Below are 7,023 nucleotides of genomic sequence, written 5' to 3' on the forward strand. Positions count from 1 at the left end.
GCAGTTTTTATATTCTCACCTCAAGAAGCTGGAACAGCAACAGAGGGACAGGCCTAATCCACGCACGAGGAAGCAGTTGACCAAAATTAGAGCTGAAATCAATCAAGCAGAAACCAGAAGTACAGTAGAGCAGATCAACAGGACTAGAAGCTGGTTCTTGGAGAGAATCAATAAAATTGACAGACCACTGGCAAGACTTATCCAAAAGAAAAGAGAAAGGACCCAGATTATTAAAATTATGAATGAAAAAGGAGAGGTCACGACGAACACCACTGAAATTGGAAGGATTATTAGAAATTTTTATCAACAGCTATATGCCAATAAACTAAGCAATCTGGAAGAGATGGAATCCTTCCTGGAAACCTATAAACTACCAAGATTGAAAAAGGAAGAAATTGATTTCTTAAACAGGCCAATTAATTATGAAGAAATTGAGTCAGTGATAAACAACCTTCCAAATAACAAAACTCCAGGCCCGGATGGTTTTCCTGGGGAATTCTACCAAACATTCAAAGAGGAAATAATACCTATTCTCCTAAAGCTATTTCAAAAAATAGAAACAGAAGGAAAGCTACCAAACTCATTCTATGAGGCCAATATTACCTTGATCCCCAAACCAGGCAAAGACCCCCTCAAAAAGGAGAATTACAGACCGATTTCCCTAATGAATATGGACGCCAAAATCCTCAACAAGATACTTGCTAATAGAATCCAACAGTTCATTAAAAGGATTATCCACCACGATCAAGTGGGATTCATACCTGGGATGCAAGCGTGGTTCAATATTCGCAAATCAATCAGCGTGATACATCATATCAACAAGAAAAGACTCAAGAACCATATGATCCTCTCAATTGATGCCGAAAAAGCATTTGACAAAATACAGCATCCTTTCCTGATTAAAACCCTTCAGAGTGTAGGAATAGAAGGTACATTTCTCAATCTCATAAAAGCCATCTATGAAAAGCCTACTGCAAATATTATTCTCAATGGGGAAAAGCTGGAAGCCTTTCCCTTAAGATCAGGAACACGACAAGGATGCCCACTCTCGCCACTATTATTCAACATAGTACTAGAAGTCCTTGCAACAGCAATCAGACAACAAAAAGGGATCAAAGGTATTCAAATCGGCAAAGAAGAAGTCAAAATGTCTCTCTTCGCAGACGACATGATACTCTATATGGAAAACCCAAAAGAAGCCACTCCCAAACTATTAGAAGTTATAGAGCAATTCAGTAACGTGGCGGGATACAAAATCAATGCTCAGAAATCAGTTGCATTTCTGTACACGAATAACGAGAACGAAGAAAGAGAAATCAGGGAATCCATCCCATTTACAATAGCACCAAAAACCATACGTTACCTTGGAATTAACTTAACCAGAGACGTAAAGGACCTTTATTCTAGAAACTATAAATCACTCTTAAAAGACATTGAGGAAGACATAAAAAGATGGAAAGATATTCCATGCTCATGGATCGGAAGAATTAACATAGTTAAAATGTCCATGCTACCCAGAGCAATCTACACTTTCAATGCTATCCCGATCAAAATACCGAGAACGTTTTTCAAAGAACTGGAACAAATAGTCCTTAAATTTGTATGGAACCAGAAAAGACCCCGAATCTCCAAGGAACTGTTGAAAAGGAAAAACAAAGCTGGGGGCATCACAATGCCGGACTTCGAGCTGTACTACAAAGCTGTGATCACAAAGACAGCATGGTACTGGCACAAAAACAGACACATAGACCAATGGAACAGAATAGAGAGCCCAGAAATGGACCCTCAGCTCTTTGGGCAACTAATATTTGATAAAGCAGGAAAAAACATCTGGTGGGAAAAAGACAGTCTCTTCAATAAATGGTGCTGGGAAAATTGGACAGCTACATGCAAAAGAATGAAACTTGACCACTATCTCACACCATACACAAAAATAAACTCCAAATGGATGAAAGACCTCGATGTGAGACAGGAATCCATCAAAATTCTAGAGGAGAACATAGGCAGCAACCTCTACGACATCAGCCAAAGCAACCTTTTTCATGACACATCCCCAAAGGCAAGAGAAACAAAAGATAAAATGAATTTATGGGACTTCATCAAGATTAAAAGTTTCTGCACATCCAAGGAAACAGTCAGAAAAACTAAGAGGCAGCCCACGGAATGGGAGAATATATTTGCAAATGACACTACAGATAAAGGACTGGTATCCAAGATCTACAAAGAACTTCTCAAACTCAATACACGAGAAACAAATAAACAAATCAAAAAATGGGCAGAAGATATGAACAGACACTTTTCCAATGAAGACATACAAATGGCTAACAGACACATGAAAAAATGTTCAAAATCATTAGCCATCAAGGAAATTCAAATCAAAACCACACTGAGATACCACCTTACGCCAGTTAGAATGGCAAAAATAGACAAGGCAAGAAACAACAATTGTTGGAGAGGATGTGGAGAAAGGGGATCCCTCCTACATTGTTGGTGGGAATGCAAGTTGGTACAGCCACTCTGGAAAACCGTGTGGAGGTCCCTTAAAAAGTTAAAAATTGAGCTACCCTATGATCCAGCCATTGCGCTACTGGGTGTTTACCCCAAAGATACAGACGTAGTGAAGAGAAGGGCCATATGCACCCCAATGTTCATAGCAGCAATGTCCACAATAGCTAAATCGTGGAAGGAGCCGAGATGCCCTGCAACAGATGACTGGATTAAGAAGTTGTGGTCCATATATACAATGGAATATTACTCAGCAATCAGAAAGAATGAGTTCTCAACATTTGCTACAACATGGACGGCACTGGAGGAGATAATGCTTAGTGAAATAAGTCAAGCAGAGAAAGACAACTATCATATGATTTCTCTCATCTATGGAACATAAGAACTAGAATGATCAGTAGGGGAAGAAAGGGATAAAGGAAGGGGGGGTAATCAGAAGGGGGAATGAAACATGAAAGACTATGGACTATGAGAAACAAACTGAGGGCTACAGAGGGGAGGGGGGTGGGGGAATGGGATAGACCGGTGATGGGTAGTAAGGAGGGCACATATTGCATGGTGCACTGGGTGTTATACACAACTAATGAATCATCGAGCCTTACATCGAAAACCGGGGATGTACTGTATGGTGACTAACATAATATAATAAAAAATCATTATTAATTAAAAAAATAAATAAATAAATAAATAAATAAATAAAAATAAAAAAAAAAAAAAAAAAAAAAAAAAAAAGAGCTCTGACCTTCTTGTAAGTACTCATGATGAATTTTAAATATCTGCGTTCATTGCTGCGTTTAAAAGAATTTCACCTCCTCTTGGAAAATGACAGGAGTAGAGTGCCCTCTAGAGTCATACATGTATTTGTAATGCCGAATTGAGGGGATAATTTCATTTTAATCATTTCTGTCTATGCTCATTAAAATTTAGAAATGTGGTAAATTTGTCTATTGCTGCTACAAAAATGTATGTACCTTTAAAATGTAGTCTAATTTTCTTTCCCGGGAGAGAAATATCTTTGAGCATTAGTTATCTACCCAGAACAAAAAAGCCTAGATTTTATTTAATATGTATTACATTTTTATTTTACTTTCTTTCTATGGCCTACATGTACAAATATATTTTAAACAAATCTAATGTCAGTAGGGCTGCTTTCATCTTTTATGTATACATGGTATTTGTTTATATTTTGCATTCATTTCAGTCTATAATTTCCCAAAAAGAAAAACAATATTTGTTCATCTAACATGTGAGGCTCCTACCTTAAACTGAGACCATGCATGAGGGTGACTAATAAATGCTTTTACAAATAGGTTAATCAGCATACAGTGATTAAAATAGAGGCATAAGTAGATATGTATTTGCTGTGTTGAAGTCACGTAGATCAGGCTGAGGCTGTAACGACACACATAATAGGAACAAGTTTATATATAATATGTGAAGCCTGAGGCTCCATCCTTGAATCAGAAAGTAAAATTCAGGGGCGTGGTTAAGCATCTGCCTTCGGCTTAGGGTGTGATCCCGGAGTCCTGGGATCGAGCCCCACATCAGGCTCCTCTGCTGTGAGCCTGCTTCTTCCTCTCCCACTCCCCCTGCTTGTGTTCCCTCTCTCGCTGGCCGTCTCTATCTCTGTCAAATAAATAAATAAAATCTTTAAAAAACAAAAGAAAGTAAAATTCAAAGTCTAGAAAGATGAACAGTTACTTCCTAAAATTTAACAAAAGATAGGCTTTGCTTTAACATCCAGCTATCAGCTCTTTACAAATAAGGTCAAGGGTCCAATTTCCTTTTCTGTAGAGCAGGGATAACCTTGACAGCTGAGCTTCTCATTTTTTATGTATCAAACGTGAAAACGTATAGAAGGGCTTTCTAAAAAAGTGTATGTACTTGTGTGTGTGTGTGTGTGCGTGCGCGCATGTGTGTGTGTGGTCTTATTTCTGTATTATACATAAAATTGAGAAGATAGTTAAGTTTGGCTAAATGAGGTCATCCCTAAATAAAAATGTTAAGCATTCTTTTATTACCCCTGGCCACTCTTCAAGGTTTATTGCCAGTTTTCCCCTCTTTGCACATATATTAACTGTTCCTCACATGTAAATAGTTTACATATTCTTTGCAACTTTTCCCCATGACCTTTCTTTTTTCCCTTGAAATTCTTCCTATGGAATCTCTTTCCCTCAAATACCTTCAAATACTTCCTACAGTCTGGAAACACTTAAACTTACCTCTACAGATCTACTTCCTAACATCTAGATCTATATTCTAGTTGCCTATTTTATGCCTCCTTCATCTACAGCGACAGAGAAGCCCTGAGGCTGAAATCAAAGACATGCATGTTTGAGATAAGATGCTGTCAGTGCAAAATGCGTCAACACACGCTTAGAACTGTCCTCCCCCGTCACAGCTGGATTCAGAGAAATGACCAGGAGGGTGTGAGGGCACCAGAGGCACCTGGTATTGTCCACCCCCGGTAGTATTCACCCGTGCCCTACATGAAATGCAATCTGTTCCTGAGTGTTCAGGTGGTGGGCTCTTCTAAAAGCTTAATACATGAGGATTAGAGTCACGAGCTACAGATGCTGCAACTGACACCCCAACCAAAACTCATGTTCATCATCTCACTTGTCTGTCGTTCTTTATATATTTTCCTCTCACTCTGTCTGCCAGGTTGATCAGTCCCTCCTCCACTCATTTAAGTTGCTTGCCTAGTGGAGTGACACAGCTCTTCGGCCTGAGAGTCTGAGCTCCTACTTGCTTTGTTCTTATCATACTATCCTCACTGCAATTGCTGGTTCATCATTATTACCAGACATAGAAACACTAGTGCCTATTCTGAGTTCTGTTATTTAGTAGCAGTCCTAGCTCTTCATGATCTTGAGGCTCATTTCCCCCGTGAATATAATAATTCCTTTCTTACCTGCTGGCCCACTGCCACAAGGAGCCCATAATAAAACAGGAGTCACTTTTCACTCTTGAAGTAGTCACAACTTCAAGTTCATTGTATTACTGAGTGAAAGTGTTTCCATAATCTAGCAGAGCTGAATTATCAAGAAGGGGAACTGCAAATTCAACAAGTGGACCTCAGGGTGTGATGTTGAGAAGGACCAGTTCAATTTCCATGTCCTAGTTCCTGGACCTGTGTATTTTAGCCATGAGGACACCTCATTATATATCAGCCAGTGATTCAAGGCAGTCTTGCAGGGCGTTGGCTGAACCACTCCATAATTTTAAAACTTCTGATTGTTTTTAGGTGATGTGGTATGTGGTAGGACCAGAGGACCTGTTGGCTGTGCACCCACTTTTATACTTCTTTCTCTATGAAATGAGTCCCTTGATCTGAGAGAATGTTATATGGCATTGCCTTAGTAAATCACACATTGTGTGAGTGCTTCTGGTATTGCAGAAGCACTGTTAGCAGGTAAGGAAACCCATATTTAGAGAAGATATCAATTCAAGTAAGGAAGAATCACTGTCATCTTTAGGGTGGAAAGGGGTTGGTGTAATCAACTTGCCATCAAGTAAGTGGTTGATCTCCTTGAGGGATGATGACATATTAAGAGCTCATCACTGAAATCTTCTTCTAGTAGGTCCAGCATTGAATAGCAACAGTCGCTGGATCGGCCATGGCAAGGACTCCATGCTATTGAGCCCAGGTACAGTCTCCATCTCTGCCACCAGTGCTACTCTATTTATGAGCCCATTGTGCAAATACTGAAGTGACTCAAGGCAGAAGCTGACCAACATCCACCAGAAGGGTCATTCTGTCCACCTAGCTGTTTGGTCTTTCTTGTGTGTTGGATGTGTTCCAGTGGATAGTATCATCAGAGAGGAAGAAACACACACACTCCTATGTCCAGCTCATGCCTCTAACTCAGACTTTTTTGTCCTCAATCTTCTAATCTTGCCCATTCCAGTCCCCTGACCAAGCCAAGTCATTCACTACCTTCTTGGGAAATACATCTTTACTTCAGGTCACTTGTCCTTCATACAAAGTAAACAACTATGTCTAATGCTCACATCTCTGCTCACTGGGAATATTTCCTCCTTCCCTACTGTCCTTTAGGGTCACCCCTGAGTAGCACTAGAATAAGGTAACAGCTCATATTTGGTTCCACATATGGAGTCAACCTATCTGTGAATTAGTCCTTATATGTGAGGTAAGGGAGATAAACTCTGTTAGTAAAACAGCATTTAGTCACCTGTTAACATAATTTATTTGTCCTTGTGACCTATTTGGGCCTGATCCCAAAAGTACAATTTCCATTTATCTTATTCCATTTGGTTTCTATAACAAAAATACCATAAACTGGGTGACTTACAAGCAACAGACACTTATTTCCCATAATTATAATGGCCGGAAAGTCCAAGATCATGGTGCCAGCAGATTTAGTGTCTGGTGAGAATGTGTTTCCGCATGGATGGCTGTCTTTTTGACTATAACCTCACAAGGCAGAAGAGGCAAGGAAGCTTTTTCGGGCCACTTTTGTAAGGGCACTAATTCCATTCATGAAAGCTCTGCCC

Source organism: Ursus arctos, unplaced genomic scaffold (genome assembly GCF_023065955.2).
Source record: "Ursus arctos isolate Adak ecotype North America unplaced genomic scaffold, UrsArc2.0 scaffold_1, whole genome shotgun sequence".
Taxonomy (NCBI): domain Eukaryota; kingdom Metazoa; phylum Chordata; class Mammalia; order Carnivora; family Ursidae; genus Ursus; species Ursus arctos.